Source organism: Vulpes vulpes, chromosome 15 (assembly GCF_048418805.1).
Source record: "Vulpes vulpes isolate BD-2025 chromosome 15, VulVul3, whole genome shotgun sequence".
Classification (NCBI taxonomy): Eukaryota; Metazoa; Chordata; class Mammalia; order Carnivora; family Canidae; genus Vulpes; species Vulpes vulpes.
Genome location: NC_132794.1, coordinates 75734585 through 75753315, shown reverse-complemented (window position 1 = coordinate 75753315; position 18731 = coordinate 75734585). Strand labels below are relative to the sequence as shown.

At 64.2% G+C, this 18731-nt stretch overlaps 1 protein-coding gene and 1 long non-coding RNA gene across 23 annotated transcripts in view; one reads left to right on the top strand and one right to left on the bottom strand.

The window, feature by feature from the left end:
- LINGO1 (leucine rich repeat and Ig domain containing 1) overlaps positions 1-18731 on the bottom strand; it is a 175379-nt gene that overhangs the window by 75028 nt on the left and 81620 nt on the right. For 17 of the 22 annotated variants that reach the window (XM_072739115.1, XM_072739129.1, XM_072739119.1 and 14 more), the window contains one exon: positions 7037-7143. The exons of 1 other annotated variant lie outside the window; for it this stretch is intronic. The gene's annotated coding sequence lies outside the window, so the exon portion shown is untranslated. Of the gene's footprint in view, positions 1-1630; positions 2201-7036; positions 7144-17420; positions 18056-18731 lie in introns of those variants that run through there. 4 more of the 22 variants (XM_072739122.1, XM_072739125.1, XM_072739134.1 and 1 more) reach the window with 4 other exon arrangements.
- Positions 3832-10064, top strand: LOC140595673 (uncharacterized). The gene is made up of 3 exons (XR_011997470.1): positions 3832-3982; positions 4784-5006; positions 6012-10064. It is a non-coding gene; the product is annotated as an uncharacterized lncRNA (long non-coding RNA).

Here is an 18731-nt window from a genome sequence, read left to right as displayed (position 1 = left end):
GAGGGGTAGTGAGCTCCCTGTCCCTGGGGGCATGCAAGCAGAGGTCTGGCAACATGGTATGTTTTGCGGGGATTTTGCACTAAACGCGGAGGTTGCTTTCAGCCGCGTGTTGAATTCTAGCAGCATAGGCGTCAGGCAGGATTAGGTTGCCTGGATCAAAGTGGGAGCCACAGAGAGTGAAGGGAAAGCAAGCGAGTGGCCAGAATAAATCACTGAACGTTCCCAAATATTCTCTGACCCGGATCTTCTGCTCATCCCGTGAGGTACACAGGGCAGGGTGACTAACCCATTTATAGGATGAGGCAACTGAGGCCCAGACAGGAAACGGGACCAGCCGAAGGTCCCACAGCATATCAGCCCCAGATTCTGGGCTGACGGCCCCACATCAGGGGCCTTCCCCACCTGCACCCCTCATGGTGACCCCACCACCGCTGCTCCAGAAGGAGCAGAAATCTCTCCACCACCTGGGGTTTCATCCAGTTGCCAAAACCCTTCGTTTCTGAAGCTTCGAGGTTGTTTGTGCTCGGCCCCCTGTGCCCTGGGAGGGGAGTCCCAGCCCAGGAGGTCCATCCTCCCAGGCTGCCCGGGTCCCGGTCTTCCATCCTCCCCACTCCTTCCCCTGAGTCCAGCCACCGCCCCGATGTGGCTTCCTTCAAATCAGACGCTAGGCTTTGCCCAGGAAGTGGACTCAAGGAGACGGGCCCCTCCACCTTGGCCTCATTCTCCTCACACCTACATGGACGGCTCATGGGCGGGGGAACCAGAACCGTTTTGCCAGGCACCCCCCACCCCCGACCACCTGCCCTTTTCCTATCCAGAGGGGCTGAGAGCGAAGGAGAGAGGGCATCGGGCAGGGCAGGTGGGAGCCTCCGGAGGGGGCGTCTCTCAGGGCAGCCACCTCTAGCGCCACCCCTCCCCACACCACGGCCTGAGCCCTCAGGATGCTCTTCCTCTCCAGGTGAGGGAATGAAGCCTCAGAGAGATTAGGGAACCCGTCCAAATTCAAACTACTAAATTGAACAGAAACAGCTTGTAAGGCTGGGAGTCAGGATTCGAACCCAGGACCAAACACGCCCCACGCTGCTGGCACAGGAGTATGAGGCAGCTCCAAAGGCACCCTGGTGAGCAGATGACGGGGGCGAGAAGGCAGGACAAGGGCAAGACTCGGGGCGGGGGACGGGTGAACTGACAAGTGGCTCCCGCAGGGGCCGGGCTGGGACAGCCCAGAAGCCACCCTTTTGATCAATGGAAAGCCACCAAGTGCCACTTTGCTGCCATCTGCCCTCCAGTCCAGCCCCGGCCGTCCCCGGATCCTTCCCCAGGCGTCCGGGCCTGAGCGGCACGTGGAGCCTCCCGCCTGGGGAGTTGCCCGTAGTGGGGGTGCAAGCCCCGGGCAGGGGGTCGGCAGGCAGAGGGAGGGGGCAGGGCCGGGCGTCCCCGTGCCCCGCTGGCCGCGGAGCCCCTCGGCTGTCCCCGGAGCGTGCGGGGTTGGAGCCACAGCCTTTCTGCTGAATCCTGAAGGAGGAAAATACCTTTTTTTTTTTTTTTTTTTTCAAGAAAGAGAGAGAGAGGCAGGGAGGGAGGAGGGAGCCGCGGGGAGGAGGAGGGAAAGCGGGCGGGAGAAACCTACCGTCGCTGCAGTCAAGGTCACAGGCCCATGGTTGCAGGGCGCGGGCAAGGAGCCTTTAATCTGAGCTCAGGCCGTGGCATCTAGACGCTCGAGCTGGAGGACATCACTGCCCTGAGTGATCTGTCGCCTTCTATTAGGCTAAATATCTCTGTCTAATGGGGAATTATCCTCCGAAAAGGCAAACCACCGGCCTCTGCAGGGAGGGGGCGCGGCGGGAACCTCTCGTCGTGAGGGTTCTCCCACGGGAGGGGGGAGGCAGGGAGGAACAGGACCAACTCAGAAAGCCACCCCCCCACCCACACCCCCTCCCCGGAAAGTCACAGTCAGCAGCTGTTGGGTGCTTCTGGCGGGCGCCAGCCTCCCTCCCCCTCCTCCTCAGACTCTGCCTCCCTGCCTCCACTCTAGAGCCGGAGAAGGTGCCAGAGCCGGGGTGGAAGCCTGACAGCGCAGGGGGACGGCTGGTGACCCCGGGGGGGGGCCTCCGAGCCTCTCTGAATCTGCTCCCCCATCTTCTGGACAGAGCTGTAACAGCCACCCACCGGGCGGCGGCATGGGGCAGGGGAGGAGGTTGGCACCGGCCCAGCGGGGAGGCGCCCAGGACAGCCTGGCTCTGCTCTGCCCACTGGAGCGCACCGCCCCTGCAGCCCCTCCTCCAGGACACACGCACTCCAGGAACCGCTCGTGAGTATCTCCTGCAGCGTCCGACCCGCCGGGCGAGCCCTCCCAGGTCCCTGGGCCCGGGTGGCACATCCTTCGCCCCGTGTCCCCCAAGCCCCCTTCCAGGTTGGGGCACCCAGAGCTCTGCCCAGGTTTGCAGGCTCAGAGGCAGGGCCCGGGAGCTCTGGAAGGTAACACGCAGAGGAAGGCGGTCAGCACCCGGGAAGCAGGGCCCGGGAAGCAGGAGTCTGTGAGAGCAAGGGAGTGGCCAGACCGCCTGCAGGACCGTCAGGGCACGAGGCGGGGCCGGGGCAGGGCAGAGCAGCACAGAGCTGGGGCTGCGGCTAGGTTCCCCGCACAGTGCTGACAAGCCGGAGGCTCAGGCCAGGAGGTCCCAGGGGCACGAGGGGCAGGGCTGGCCCGAGAGGGGGCATGGGTCAAGTGGCTCCAGCCAGGGTGGCGCAGGGCAGTAGGGCGGGGAGCCAGGGGCGACCCTGCAGACCCCACTCCTCGGGATTCGTCTGTGGCAAAGCCCTGGGCGGCTCGGGGGAGCCTCTGCTGCAGACACCTGCTGCTCCTGCGCAGCCGGCTGGGCCAGGAAGGACACTGCGAGGACGATTCCAGAACAAGTGACTGCAGCCCAGGGGGCCCCAGGAGGGAAGGCCTCCCCCAGGGTAGGTGGGGGCTGCTGGGCTGCCCACGTCCCACTGCAGACCCGAAGGGCCAGCCCAGAGTCCCCACGGCAGGGGGGGCGGCGCAACTCATTCATTCATTCAGTCCGTCAGTCAGTCCGTCAGCAAATGCTCTCTAATGCTTTCCGTGAACTAGAGGTACAAGCACCCCCAAGATCCTGCATCAGGGCATTCACAGCCTAATGGGACAAGTGCGTACGTGGAGCCCCCAGGGAGACAAGGCCAGCGATCCAGGGACTGCACCACAGTGAGCCCAGCTTGCTGGGGAAACGGCAGGGGGCCTCCAATCCAGGAGGGCTTCCAGGGGAAGGGTCCTTGAAGAAAAGCCTTAGGGGAAAAGGAACTGGGTTTATTTATTTTAGTTTTTTTTTTAAGATTGTATTTATTTATTAATGAGAGACAGAGAGAAAGGCAGAGACACAGGCCAAGGGAGAAGCAGGCTCCATGCAGGGAGCCCGATGCGGGACTCTATCCCGGGACCCCGGGGTCACGCCCTAGAATGAAGGCGGCGCTAAACTGCTGAGCCACCCGGGCTGCCCAGGAACTGGGTTTAAAAGCAGTGGAGCGAGGTCCGCAGGCAGAGGGGCAGCCTGTGCCAATGCCCGGGGGCACAGACGGCGGGCGGAGGGGGAGACCGCTCCTCTCCCTCGGGGAGGGCCCTGGGTGCAGAGGCAGGGCCTTAGCTCTAACCTGGAGAGCCACGGGCAGCCTGAAGGGTTCTAAGTGGGTAGTGACAGGGCCCAGTGAGGACGGATTACACAGGAGGAGACAGGGAGCGGAAAGTCGGGAGGGAAGGTGGGGCCCAGGGCAGGCAAAGGATGCGGAGGAGGGGGGGCGGGCGCAAGAGCGCCTGGGAGGCCAAGTCTGCAGAGCGAAGGCAGCGACGACGTGGTGGGACTGGGAAGGGAGCACCAGGAGCACGGGCCCCGCCGGCCCAGACGGTGCCGTCAACCTGCGCGAGTCTTTTTAAAATCCAGCAGCTGCTCGGATCGCACACGTTCAGGTGAGCGGGCGCGCCGGGGCTTCGTGACTGGGTTCACTAGCGCAACAGGCATCTGTGCAGCGCCCACTCTGTCCCCAGCCTGGGGGGAGGGGACTGAGAGCCAGGAGGTTCCCGGGGCGGCACGGGGTGGACGGGCAAGCAGGGCTGCTGCCACGGCCTGGCCCGAGAGCCCCTCGGCCACGCAGGGGCCAGTCCCCCCAGACTCCGGGGGCCTCGCGACGCCTCTGCTCCCTTGACTTCTACTGACCCGAGTTTGAGTGCCCAGCAGCTGAGGAGCCACGCGGGGGCCCAGGAAGTAGGGGGGGGATGCAGAAGAGGTGGGGGCTGCGGCCGTGGGGGGGCCCGGTTCTCGCCACACTGTAGGGTTCCTCAACAATCAGGCAAGCTGCCAGGTGGAGGGGGGTGAGAAGGGGGCTGGGGTGCGCCCAGGGGGAGGGCCTCACGGCCACGGGCCCCCTAAGAGCACGCACAGCCTTGCGAGCTGCTCCCCCAACTGCCCCTCGCCCACCCTGCTCGTGCCTGGCCCTGCCCCAGCTACAGCCCTGGGAGGAATCCGACATAAGGCAAAAGGGAGGATCCACTTCTGGGAGAAGGGGCGGAGCCTGGGAGGCTTCACAGAGGTGGTGGCTTCTTAACTGCTCCAGGCCTCACCTTGCTCTTCCAAGAAATGGGACTGCTATCCTCCTCCTCCTCCTTCCCCTCCTCCCCCCTCCACCCCCTCCTCCCCATCTTCCTCCTCCCCCTCCTCCCCTTCTTCCCCCTCTTCCTCCTCCCCCTCCCCCCTCCTCCCAATGACGACAGCTGAAGCACGTGCAGCGCTCAGTCTGCGCTAGGCCCTGTGTGAGCACCTGGTGCCCAGAGATGAAGGCAGGGAAGAGGCGAAGACTGGCACACTCCTAGACCCCCTTCTGCTGGACCAGCTTGCGGACGGTTGACGAGCGTCCAGGTGTTGGGTGGCAGGCAAGGTGGGAGTGGCTGGTGGCGAGGTGGGAGAGCACCCGGTGCTTCCAGCCTCTGGAGCTGAGTAAGTGGAGTGGGGGCGGGGCTGCAGGGGCAGGGCTGCAGCGGCCAGGAGGCTTCCAGAGCCAGGTCGGGGCTGCGCAGGGGCTGCGGTGGTGCCTCAACCCGGCCCTCGCTGCGGTGCTGAGTGTGGCCTGCACCTGCGCTTCCCCCATCCTGCCCTCCCAGGACCAACCTCACCCACGTGCCAGATTCCAGAAGTCCTTGGGCTCGAAGCAGGCAGGGATGGAGGGAGAAGGAGGGAAGAGAAGACAAGCAGCTGTGGCCCGCACCGTGTGTCTATGTGGGAATTGTACACTAGACCCGGAGGATGGGACTATTCCCACTTAATGAGGAAGCAAGCTCCCAGGGGTAGTGCCCCTTGCCCGAGGTCACAACCGGGACTCACACCTACAACTGTCTGTTGAATGGACCCGGAGATGGATGCCAGAGGCCAAGAGGGCTGAAGGTGGAGGGCGTGTCAGCAGGCCCAGGACGGGTCTTTAGGGGCAAACTCTTCCTGACACCCTTCCCAGTCAGGTCGTCCCGTACCCACGGCTGGCGGCGGCGGGGCAGGTGGGGGGTGGATGGGGCATTTTGAGAAGATGAGGCAGGAGAGGGTGAGAGAGGTCTCTCCTCTGGCTTCCAGCAGCCCTCTGCCCCACTCACCCCTGCCCCAAAGCATCCCAGCTCCCTGGTGGGTGGGGCACCTAGGAGGCCTTTGCACGTGGCTGGGGGGTGTGGTTAAAGGGAGATGAAACTCCACCCAGAGCTATGACAAGGCCACCTGCCGGCCCAGGGACAAGGAGCACCGGGAAGGCCTAGGAGAAGGGGTCGCAGTGCCCGGACCCCCATGGGCGCAGCATCATCCCTTTGAGTCCTCAGAAGCATGCAGTTTCCAGAATGCTGAGCCTGGGTGAGGCACCACCCGGGAATATCGGCCAGGGGAGAGAGGACCCTGAGGGTGGCCCCTTCCACTCTAACACACTATGCTTCTTGGCACAAGTGTCATCCCCTCTCTGGTCCCCAGATGCCCCGTCTGCAAAGGCTGGCGCACACCTGAGGGGGCTGGCAGGGCCCCCAACAGGCCACCCGAACCCCACACCTGAGCCGACTGCGGGCTGTGAGCCCAGCGCCATCCTCCAGGCCTTCCCTTAGCCTCTCAACAAGGCCTTGATGCAGACAGCAGCAGCAGCCCATTTGCTAGGAGAGCACCCCGAGGCTCCGGCGTGAGAAGGGCCCCTCCCAGGGGTCCAGGAAGAGGCGCAGACAAGGCCCCTGGACTGCAGCTCGTCCAGCACCAGCCGTGGCTCCGGGCCTCCGCCTGCACACCACCCCCCGCGCAGCCGCAGCCGCAGCTCCATCCGTGGCCAAGCCCTCCTCCTTCTAGACTTCACCCCTGCCCAGGTGCCCCCGTCCCGCCTGTGCTCCTGGCACGGCCCTGACCAGAGCACACAGCATCATCGGCTCGCGCTCCTCCTCTCAGCAGCTCCTTGAGCGGCGGGAGCTGTCTCCCTCTCCTTTCTAGGTCCTAGCCTGGGACACAGACAGAACTGGCCTAGGAGCCGGCAGGGGTGCGTGAGAACCGGGGGGACAACTGCAGGACCGTCACTGTCCCCCCCGCCGCCCCACCGAGCTTCAGGTGCCCCAGCGGGGACAGAGCCGCTCCCATCCGCCTCACAGGCCCGCCGGGGTTTCCAGAACAGCGCCCATAAGCTGGGGGCAGGGGTGGTGGTGCTGCTGACCCTCCGTCCACCCCGCCCTCCAGGGACCTCACCCAAATCCTGCACCGCTTCTCCCCATCAGATTGTCCGAATGGCCTACAAACGGGCAGACTCATCACTGCGAGATGCCTGAGGCCAACAGAAGGGCCAGGAAGCCCCCAGAGAACTGGCCCGGGGCTCAGAATCCCATTATTAGAATGTGATTCCTCTTTGGGCTCGTTGAGTGTCAGGTTTCCACCAGGGTTAGGAGCCCGGGAGAGGGGACATCTAGGAACACTGGCAGCGGGCGACTGGGCCCTGGGGCTCCGGCCCCTCCTCTCTGCTGACCTACCCAGCGTCGTGGCACAAGCGTCTTCCTCTCTTGGCCCTCCGTCACCCGCTCTGTAGATGAGGTGTCCGGGCCTCCACGAGGCAGGGTGGCCCTCTTCACACTATTTCCTAAAGGAGGCAAAACAGGAAAATGCTTGTAGGGTGATGCCAGCGTGGTGGGAAGGACCCTCCAAAGCTCTTGAACTCAGGACCACGGAAGCCCAGTGCCTCCACTCGGGACTGTCGCCTCCCCTTCCCTTCCAACAAAGGAGCAAAGCCAAACTGCCGGGCTTGATGGGGTCCCACCGGCAAGCCCCCCCCCAGTCCCAGCCCCAGTGAGGACAGGACCTGGCCCAGGAGGATCCCTAGTCGGTCCTCAGGCCCAGCCAGCCTCCCCCGGGAGCCCCAGCCCGAGGGAGGCTGAACTAACAGCCCCCGCACCCCCACCCCGTGCACACGGAAAAGGGAGCAAGATTCCCCACGGGGCCTGAGTGGGCAGGGCTCTGCTGAGAGCTCGCTGCCCCGGGGGTGCTCAGGGAGCCCGGGAAGCGGGGAGGGACAGAGACCCTGCTCCCAGCCCCACCGCGGGACGAGCTGCCCGACCTCAGAGTCACTCTGCCTCTGTGAGTCCCAGTTTCCTGGTCTCTAAGAATAAAACGCACCCAGAGGGGCCGGCACATGGCAATTCTGGACAAGCCACCGACACGGTGACCAGATTCCTGGCCAGCGCTTTGGCTTTCGCATGTCAAGGCCCAGAGTAAGCGATGTCGGCCTTGGGCACTTAAGTAATAAGCCCCTTGGGGGAGGGGAGCCCTGGGAGCCCAGAGGGAGCGTGGCTGTGGAGGGTGTGGGGCCGGCCCTAGGGGCCTCCACCAGAGAGCCTGAGCCCTGGCCCTGGTCATGCACTGTGGACTGATCCTACCCACACACCCAGCCCTGATCCTACCCACACACTGAGCCCCCATCCTACTCACCTGCTGACCCCTGATCCTACCCACACACTGAGCCCTGATCCTACCCACACACCAAGCCCTGATCCTACCCACACACCCAGCCCTGATCCTACCCACACACTGAGCCCCCATCCTGCTCACCTGCTGACCCCTAATCCTACCCACACACTGAGCCCTGATCCTACCCACACGCCGAGACCTGATCCTACCCACATACCCAGCCCTGATCCTACCCACACACTGAGCCCCCATCCTGCTCACCTGCTGACCCCTGATCCTACTCTCCCATGAGCCCTGATCCTACCCACACATTGAGCCCTGATCCTACCCACACACCCAGCCCTGATCCTACCCACACACCAAGCCCCCATCCTGCTCACCTACTGACCCCTGATGTTACCCACACACTGAGCCCTGATCCTACCCACACACTGAGCCCCCATCCTGCTCACCTACTGATCCCTGATCCTGCCCTCCATGAGCCCCAGCCCTGGTCACACACCGAGCCCCGCCCGAGTCACCAGCTACTGCGTCCAGTCCACACCAGAGGCCAATGTCATAGCCGGCCCTGAGGAGGGCTGCTGGGTTCCCATCCTCTCGTGGAAAACCTGCTGGGTTAATTTTCACATGAACCGGCTCATTCCTGTGTGCCCCCTGGTCCCTTGTGCCTCCTGTTCCCACCCTCCCCGTACCTTCCGGGAAGGTGCCCACCCCTCCCTGCCTCCAGCTCCACACCCATCACCCTGGCCATGTTTCCTAGGCACCCCGACCAGTTCTATCCCCTGACCACAAGCCCGCTGTCGAGGCCTTTGGTATGTTTTTCCTCTCGGACCTCAGAAGATGGAGAGCTTGGAATGCCTGAGGGAAGAAGCCTCAGGCCTCACTCATTTCCTGGGCTCTCTGTCCAGGCGGGGACCCTGAGGTCACTGGGGGTGAATGGGAGCCACAAGACTCCCGTCCTGGCCCGGTGCTTTTGCTACCTCTGACCGCCCCAGCCAGCCAGCAGAGGAGGGGCCCCCGTAGACAAGCCCCGGCAAGTCCTAAGCCCCCTCCCATGTCCAGCAAGGGGGTAGGAGGTAGCAGAGCCCCAGGGAGCCAGCCCATCCGGGGCTCCTCTGCCTCCACTCAGGGCTGACTTTAGACGCTTCTCAGGCTGAACGATTGAAAGACTTTTCTAGATCCTTCCTGGCATTATGGGCTGCAGAGCTGAGCTGCCTCCAACCGTCCCAGGGTGGCCGAGGCCCCCGGACCAAGAGCGTCACAAGTGCAGCACAAGGGGAGGGTCCGGAACTGAACCCAGATGCGGCCCTGAGTAAAGACCAAGCCGGTGACACTGGGAGATGCCACCCACCTAAAATCCCACCGTTCACAGCTTGTGCATTGCTCTTCTCAACCGTAAGCCTGGATGAGGGTGGGGGGTCACCTCGAGAGGCCACGGCTCTGGGTCCATGTCCTGGCTGGGGAGACACCCAGCTGGGTGGCCTTCCTGAGCTGCAGAGCCATCATCCGCGAAACGGGGATAAGAATATGTCAGCTGCCTGATTGTTCCCACGAAAACCCTGACGTCCCTGTCCTGTCCCCCAGGGACAGCCCCCCTACACCTCCTCCCCCGTCCTCCCCGAGGCCCTCGCCCTCTGCCAGCGTCCCTGTCTCTGCGAATGTCCCCACTGGCCCCGCTGTGCACGCCAGAAGCCAGGGAGCCCCTGGGACCCCTTCCCAACCCCCTTCCTGCAGCCCAGCACAGTCCTGAGTGTATCTCCAACCTGCTCTGCACCTCCTCCCCCGCCAGGCCCACCGCCACCCACTGGATGCACCCGTCGTCCTTCTGCCTCTGCGCCCCCACAGTGACCAGGGCAGGATCACTGAGCCCTAAGTTAGACGAGGTCCCTTCCCTGCTCAAAACCATCCATCAGGGCGGCCCGGGTGGCTCAGCAGGTTAGCACCGCCTTCAGCCCAGGGCCGGACCTGGAGACCCAGGATCGAATCCTGTGTCGGGCTCCCTGCGTGGAGCCTGCTTCTCCCTCTGCCTGCGTCTCGGCCTCTCTCTGTGTCTCTCATGAATAAATGAATAAAATCTTAAAAAAAAAAAAAAAACCATCCAACAGCTTCCTCTTAGGACCCGCCCTCCTTACCGTGGTCCATGCGCTGTGCTGGGCCCAGCCCTGCCGCCCACCCAGCCCCCACCTCCTTTGGCTCTCGTCCTCCCATTCCATGACTTTCCTTCTAGCTCCTCAAGCGCCAAGGCTCCTCCAGGCATGGATGTTCTTGGCCCCTCCTTGCTCAACAAACGGGAATCCTCCCCTGAGGTTCATCACTCGGGAGGAGTCGGGACAGTGTGCCCTCGCTGCTTTGCCAGGCAGCCCCAGAAGTCACCTCTGGAGTCCCAGAAGAGGAGTCGGTGGGCGCAGACACTCGAATCGGCCCGGCTCTGCCTCCTTGGCCAGTGCCCACGGCTGTGGCTGTGCCAGGACGCCGTGCAGAGCCCCCGGAGGAGTCAGTGCAGCTCGGGGCAGGGCAGGGCCTGCAGCCAACCGTGGCCAGGCGTGCAGTGAGCGCCTGGCACCTCCTGCTCCGGCTCCAGGCAGGCCCGTGTGACGGGCTTCGGGGAGGGGACCCGGGCTACCTGAGATGGTCCTGGAGGCAGGCGGACCATATGGTCCACTGGGACATGGAGCCATCCATGTCCTAAGCCTAAGCCCATCCATGGCCTAAGCTTCCCATCATTCAATCACGGCATAAATGTGTGCCAGGCTCAGGCCCTGGGGGTGCGGGCTGAACAAGCCTCGCCCGGCTCCTGAGTGACCAAGACTGGGCGAGGTGACCATACCAACGAAAGCACCTTCGGGCCCGCCTGTGCCGAGGGGTGAACAGGAGACGGGAGGCACAGCCTGCGGCAGCAGTGCAGGCCTGGGTTGGGTTGGGGGGACCGGGACAAGGGAGGGGATCCTGGTGCCAGACGTGCCCTAGGAAGGGTCTGCGTGGACAGTGTGCTCAGGAGGCTGGGACAGGCGTGGGGCAGGCGGGTACCAACTCCCCCTGTCCCCCAGGCCACCCCAGCTCCCGCCCACCAGGCTGACGCCCGGGAGCCAGGCCTCTCTCCGGAGCCGTCCCATCACGGACGGGTACAGCAGCTCCCTTGGGAGAGGGGTCCAGGCTCCACAGCGTCACTGACATTTCCACAAGCTGCCAGCCCCTCCCAGGGGCCCGGCTCACTAGTCAGTGGGGACCAAAGTGGTCCCCACAACCTATCACAGTGCCAAACCCCGGAAAGGTCTGGACAGCCAAAAAAAAAAGCCCCATGGGGATATATCCAGCGAGGGGCACCCCACGGCCCTCATTTCTCCCCCTACAGCTCCCCTGACACACGCCGGCAACCTCGCTGGGGTGGGGGGGGGGAGGCTTGGGAAGTGGGCAGGATGGGGTGGGGTCATGGGAAAGGGAAGCCACCGCCCAGGACACAGGGGAGCAGGACAGGGCACAGGGGAGGGCAGGGCTATTGAGGGACCCCGAGCCGTTCTCGGCCCCCTCGGGGCAAGGGCCGCAGTGTGGGCCCACTTGCCCCCGCAAGCCCCACACCGGGCAACCCACACCCGTGGCCACAGCCCCTGCTCACCACAGCCCTTGAGGGAAAGACAATCCTGATCATCCTGCACACGGGGAAACAAGCTCAGGGAGGCCACGGCCTTGCCCAAGGTCACACAGCCGGGATTGGGGCCACACTGGGATAGCAGCAGCTACTCCCCCGCACAGCTTGGACAGAAGCCTTGATACTGGGGAAGATGATCCCAAGGAGCTGGGCCGGGGTCCCTCCTCAGGGGTGCCGGGGACGGCTGGGCAAGCGGCCGAGGGCAGGGGCTGGGCCTGTTGACCCCAGGAGCCGCCCCCGGCTGCGGTTTTCTGGGACCAGCAGGCAAGCTCCACCGGGCTCCAGGAGGGTGGGCTTGGAGAGAGGCTGGACGGTCCACAGTGAAAGCGGGGGGAGGGCTCTAAGCATCGCAACGTGAGCACCGATGCCCCCAACCCAGGCCTCTGCAGCTCTGCTCTTTCTCTGGGAGGCTCTGACTTCCTGGGGCCTCCAAGAGGGACGAGGGGCCCAGACCCCCGGGGACAAGGGGCCGGGGAGGGGGCAGGGGCTCGGCTGTAGTGGCCAAGCCAGCTGGTCGTGAATGCCGTCCCGCGATTTCGGCGGCGCCAGGCAACCGCCTGTCCAGAACCCCCGTCCTGAGCAAGGTAATTACAGTCCCTCCTATGTAATGAGACGGGTTTTAAAGGCCATTCAAAAGAAATTCCTTATAATGAGGTGACGGGGTTTACAGTGTTCCACATCAAGGCAGCTGGTAATTGGCGGCACTGGGGCTGAGTCCCGGAGCGCAGCCGTGGAGTCCCCAACCCGAAAGGTGAGAAGAACCGGAGACACCCCAAGGCCTGGGAGGTCAGACAGGGCCTCTGCCAGAGAAGCGTCGGCGCGCCCAGTGTCCTCGAAGGCCGAGGGGAGCCTCGAAGGCGTGCTGGGGCCCTGTCGAGGCGTGGGGCTGGGCGAGGGCAGTGGGGGACCCGCGGGCGTGAAGTCACAGGAGACAAAGTCTGGGCTCAGGGGAAGGAGAGTGAGTGGACTGGCTTGAGCCGCGTCCCCCGGCCCCCGCCCGCCCCCTCCACCGCGTCCGCCTGGGACCTCAGACTCTGACTTTATTTGGAAACAGGTATTTGTAACCGCGGAGGTAAGCAGCTGAGATGATGTCATCCTGGGTTAGCGTGGATTCTAATCTAACAACTGGTGTCTTTATAAAAAGAGGTAAATTTGGACACAGACGCACACACAGGAGAATGTCACGTGAAGACGAAGGCAGAGATTGGCGTGATGCCTCCGCGAGCCAAGGAACGCCGAAGACTGCCAGCAGCCCCGGGAAGCTGGGAGAGGCCAGGGGTCCCTCCTCCAGGGCCCTCGGGGGCAGCGTGACCCTGCCAACTCCCCCATTGCGGACGCGAACCACGAGTGCAGCCCCACGCTGAGGCAGCAGGTCTGTGGAAATTCGTTTCAGCAGCCCCGGGCGTGCAAGCAAAGCCAGGGGTGTCTCGTCCCCCCACTACTCTCAACAGCTGCCAGGGCAGGTTCGTGCTGACTCCCCCGCGAGACGTCCAAGAAACCGGCCAAGACAGAGCGGCCATTCCCAACCCACAGATTTGGCAACTGAGGCCCACGGAAGGCAGAGAGCCGGCGCCCGGTGGCCACCCCGGCCCGGAATCCTGGGATCTTGACTGCCAGCCTGGGGCCCTTTCAGGCTCGCCGCCCCGAGTCTACCTCCTGCCCTTCCCAGTGGCAGTTTCCTCACCGTCCTGGACGGCTGAGAAAAATCCAGGTTCCCTGTCCCCTGCTGTCCCAGAGCGGATGTGCCATCAACGCCGAAAGCCCAACTCCAACCGGACGCTTCCGAGGGAGCCTCGCGGCCCATGGCCTCCGACGTGCGTGTCGGGTGCAGTCACCAGGCGAGGCAGGCGCCACACGGGCTGATAGACCCTTACTGAGCGCCTGCTGTGTGTAAAGCCCAGGCACGGGGTGGAGGTAGGGGGTGCAGATCAAAATCAGGGGAAGGCAGGACCCTGTATCTCCTTTGGGGACCCAGGGTCCACGCAGCTCAGACCAGCCAGCGAGCCCCCGGGGGTGACCCCAGGCCAAGTGTGACCTCGGGCTTGCATCCTAGGCCCCGTCCTAGGCCCCTGCCTGGCAGGGGAAAGGAGGGAGGGAGCGTGGCCAAGGGACGGCAGTGGCTCCTCCACCTCCTCTGGCTCCTTCCAGGCCTCTGGGCCCCGCGCCCCCACCCGTGTCTGGCCGCCCCGTCGGCCGGGAGCTGGGAGCCAAGTGGAGGCCCTGGCGCGGGCACGCTCGCCGGCCAGGGCAGTGCGGCTCCCAACGCAGTGATGGGCGCTGCCCGGCGGGGACGCATGGGAGCTCTGAAGCCACCTGCTGCGACCAGTCCAGAGGACGATGGGCCACCGGCCAGCACAGAGTCGGGCCCCTTCTAATTAGGTGCGGCTTTGACCGCCGAGGCAGCCGATGCACGAGGCGCCAGCCCAGTGTCAGTGCGCAGGGCTGCCTCTGCTCCCTCCCCGCTTGACGCCAAAACCCCCCAAAATCAAAGGTTCCCCCAGAGCCCTGATTTCTGTCGGGTGGCCCTGGCAGGGAGCCCCAAGCCCGCAGCTGCGTCCAGCCCCCGCGACGCAGCCCGGGCGCCACGACCACCTGTGTGCAGAGCGGCTGGCTCAGGGTCCCGGGCACCTGGCCAGTGGCACCCCGGCGCCAGTCCCCCTGCGTCCCCCGCTTGGCGGCTGCACGTGTGGGGGACCACGGGCGATCCGCTGGCCCCCTTCCCACCCCTGGCGTCAGTCCGCGAGCCCTGGGGCATCTAGCTCACACGTCCCTGGAGAAGACTGAGGCCGCGGGGAAGAGCCAGCCCGCAGGGCCCACCCGCCCGCCTCTCGTGCTCCAGCAGGACTCCTCCTCCCGTCCCCAGCCCCTCGGGGGGCCTTTGCTCACACAGCTCCCTCCTCGCCCCGCACCCTCCGCTCCGCCAGCTCCCTACCCTTCACATCCCAGCTCCTCCAGGGCCGCCACAGGCTTCCCTTCCCCTCTCCGAGATCCTCCAGGCCTCAACTCCGGCTCCTTCCACTGTCTAATGGCTCTACCTCTGCTCACTATTTCGTCCCGTCTCCCCTGTGTGACGGTGGCACAGGGACAAGAACAGCATGTGTGTCGCGTCTGTGTTCCCCACAGTGAGGACTGGCTGCTAATAAAGACTCCAGCCTCCGCCAGCACGCTGGGAGACACAGGGAATGAAGATGCCATCTCGCCCTCAGTTTCCCCATCTGTCAAATGGGAGTGAGGCCCTCGTCCTGCTTCCTGCGTGGGGCTGTTGGAGCACCCAGGATGACCTGGACAGGCCACGTGTTCTGGGGGAAACGGGGGCCATGCAGTGGGGCGGGGTGCCCCTGGGGCAGGGCATGGCCCTGGCAGGGAGGCTTGGGGCCACCGGGGCTTGAACAAGCCAATTCCTCTCTCGGGGGCTCCAGTTCTCTACGTGTAAGAGGCTGGCCCCGCGGTGCACAAGCGGGATACGTGAACTCATTCGATCCTCAAGGCCACCTCTGCAGGACAGACTGGTCAGAGCTTCATTTCAGAAAGGCCTGGAAAGACCTTAAAAACAGCTACAGGTGGAAGCAGCAGGACTTAAGCCTGGGCGACACGCCAGAATCCGCCTTCTTCCCCACTCCACTGACCTCCAAGCAGGCCCTGGCTAGGCTCCCGCCACCTCTGAAACGTGTGTAACCTCCCTGGGTTCTGTTTCCCCATCTGAGGACTGGGCGCCCAGCAAGGCTTTGTAGGCCCCTTCCAGACCCCAGCTCCAAATCTTTCCACCAAAACTTTCCTGTCCCTTCGATGCCTGCCCCATCAGACTATGGGCCCCGCACCCCCAATCTCTTCTCCCCAACCTTCTGGCCCGTGCTCCTCACCCACAGCAAGGTCCTGTCTCCCTCTGAGCTCCGATCCTTGTGATCCACACCAGGGATGGCCGGCGCCGGGGCTCACGGTTCCCGACCTCTGGTCTCCAGGGACCTCCGGCCTCCGTCCCCTGCAACCGTCACCCCGGGCCACAGCTTGGGCCTTGTGTCCACCATGGCTCTTGGTCAGGCACCTCACCCCCCAGGCCACCACTGCCCCCCCCGCCGGCCCTCTCCCCCCACTTCCTTCATGGCACTGGGACCACCACGCCTCCCGCGTCTCATCCCTGCTCTTCCGTCCCCACTCCCCCTGCCTCACTTGGGCTCCCGTGTGCCACTGCACCCTCCAAACGCACCGTCCTCTCTGCCCCCCAGCAGTGCTCCCGTCCTGATCTGGACGGACCCAACTGGCACCCTCTTGGCACCTGCGGCTAGAATGAGCCCACCACGGAGCTGTGTCCTTCACGAGCTGGGATCTCAGACCTCGAGCCCTGGGCCACTCGCATCCCTGCTCTCCGAGGTGGCGCTGTCACCCCTGCAACACTGGCCTCACCTCTCCTGTCTCCACCCGACTGGCCACTCCCAACGGACATGTCCACCTGTCCTCACTGAGAAAGCAGGAGCCAGCGGATGTGAACTCGCTCATCGGCCCACTGCAGGTTCCAGAAGCCTGACTGCTCTGGCCCACATGCCCTGTCCCTGCCTGGGGACAGGCCGTGCTGCCCCTCAAAGCTGAGTTTCTCCTCTGGGGCTCTGAACCCATCGCCTCTGGTCCCAGGAAGGTGGCTCCCATCACTATGATTTCCTTAGGCACCATCCGCCTCACCTCCCCTGGTGGATCCATCATCCTCCCCATCAGCACATCAGCAGTCATGGTTCGGAGTCTCCCATCCTTTAAAAGCCCCCTCACTCTTTGTGCTGAGTTTTAGGAACTTGCATCTCAGAAGGCTCCACGCCGCGGTGATCCCGTTCCTGCACCACCCACGAGGCAGCGGAGCCCCGGAGATGGAGGAGCAAGGAACAGGTGCTTGGGGAGGGCGGGGTGGGGCAGAGGGGTGTGTGCAGCACGGGGCCGCCGCGTGGTCACCCGAAGCTACGCTGGGGGCTCGGGCACCCGGCTCCAACATGCCTGTATCACCAGGGTTACCATTTCGGCCCCGGCCTCCATCACGGCTACCTTACCCTGCTTCCCCCCTCGGCCCCTCCTGCAGCAGCCACAGGGGTCTTTTAAAGGCATGAATGCGGGCGGCCACCCCGGCATTCCAGGTCCACCACCTGGTAACCCCTCAGTAGTTGGTCACCGCCCCTTGGAAACATCTGCTCCCCCCACAGCCCGAGTGCCCTGCGGGTGCCCTCCCCTCCCCCACCATACAGGCTCCTCGTCCTCACTCAGCACCCTCCCTCGGGCTCCCTGTCACCTCAGAGGCCTGGGCCTCATCTTGCAGGCGACCCCGTCCATCCCGCCACTGCACCATTAACAATCTCGAATTCCCCGTTTGCCTTTACTGGCATCTGCTTTACCCACCAGCCCAAGGGAGCCTGAACAGTCCACACTGTTCCTACCACCCAGTAGGTGCTCGCATGAGAGGTGTCGCCCACACAGACGAGAGCTCCCTGGCCTCCCCGGTGGCTGGTGGAGGCTGGCTCGCCTGTGCACGGGGGAGGGCACACACGTCTCTAAAGGCTGGCACGCCCCACGCTCCCCAGGCAGTAACTGATCCCCGGATGGCTCGACGACGTGATGGGGCGGCTTCCCGCGGTGAAGGTCTGCCGTTTTATGGCCCCATGAAGACGTCAGCCGTGATGTGCTAGAATTATAACTCAGTGGAGTCCTCTGCTTCATACTCTGGAGACCGAGTTCCCGGGGCCGAGCGTGTTTCTGGATTGCCCCGGCACCGCTGGGGGGCCTGGCCATCCGGGATGCGCGACCCCACGGGCGGGCACCGGAGCTTGGCTCACCTCCTCGGCGCGGAGAGCGAGGCTCGTGTGGATGCAGCAGGGCCACGCGTCGTGCCAGCACACGGCAGGAGCTCAGGACGGGGCGCCCTCCATTCCCACCACGCTTGGGGCAGCCCATCAGCAGCGCCGGGACCCGCAGGGCACAGCCCTGGGAGGAGTGGAGCTGCAGGAACATGGCCTGAGCCGTCCTGAAAGGTAGAGAGCCCCCATCACCAGGCCCCCCATCGTCCACGGGCCGGACGGAGCAAGGGGTTTGCGCAGAGCCAGGCACACGTCTAGCTCTCGCCGCTGCCCCTGGCGGCGGGGGGGACCCTGGCCAAGCCGCGTGCTGGGGCTCAGATGCAGCTTCCTCAGCTCCACGGCATCAACGTGCCACAGAGTCTGCATCTTGTACGCATCACAAAACATACACGGGCGCCCAGTGAACGTGGCCTGTTCCCTTCCTGCCTCCCCCCAGAGCCAGCCAAACGCCTCCCTCTGGGCCTTGGCGCTCTCCTTCCTGCCCTTCCCCAACAGGTGCCAGGGGCGATTTACGGACGTACTCCCCTCTATCCGAGGCCTGGTGCTGGTGCCACCTCCTCCAGGAAGCCACCCCGGCTGCTCTGTTAAACGCCGTCCTCTTCTTCATCTGCAGGCTGTGGTACACACAAGGCGAGGGAGCCTGGTGGGTTTGGGCACCTGTGACTACTGCACCTCTGTCTCCTGTGGTCAGTAGCTTGGGGGGGGGGGGGCGTGCTCTGTGTGCGTGTCTTACAAAAATGACCGCAAGCACTTATGAGTACCCAGCGCCTTACAAGGAATGAACTCATTTAACCTACACCAAAAAGTAATGAAAGAGGCACAATTTTTTTAAGATTTATTTATTTATTTTACAGGGGAGGAAGGTAGCCGGGGGAGAGGAAGAGAGAGTCTTAAGGACTCCACCCTGAGCACAGAGCGTGACGTGGGCTCGAACTCACGACCCTGAGATCACCACCTGAGTGGAAGCCGAGGGTCAGATGCTTAACCAACTGTGCCCTCCAGGAGCCCCAGGGAGGCTCTATTGTTATCTCTGGTTTGCAGATGGGGAAACTGAGGCCCAGAGAGGTTAAGTGGCTTACCCAGGGTCACGCGGCAGTAAGTGGCGAAGCCGGATGTGCACCGAGGCAGCGCAGTCTCAGAGTCAGGGCTCCTAATCTGGACCCGCGCACCCGGCCTGTCGACTCGGACACGGCTGTGCACCGTGGGCCCTTCCGCACATCCCACAGGGGGTCAGGAGTCACCCTAGGAGGACGGCACTGGTGCTTCCTGGCCCTGGAGGCCCAAACGCAT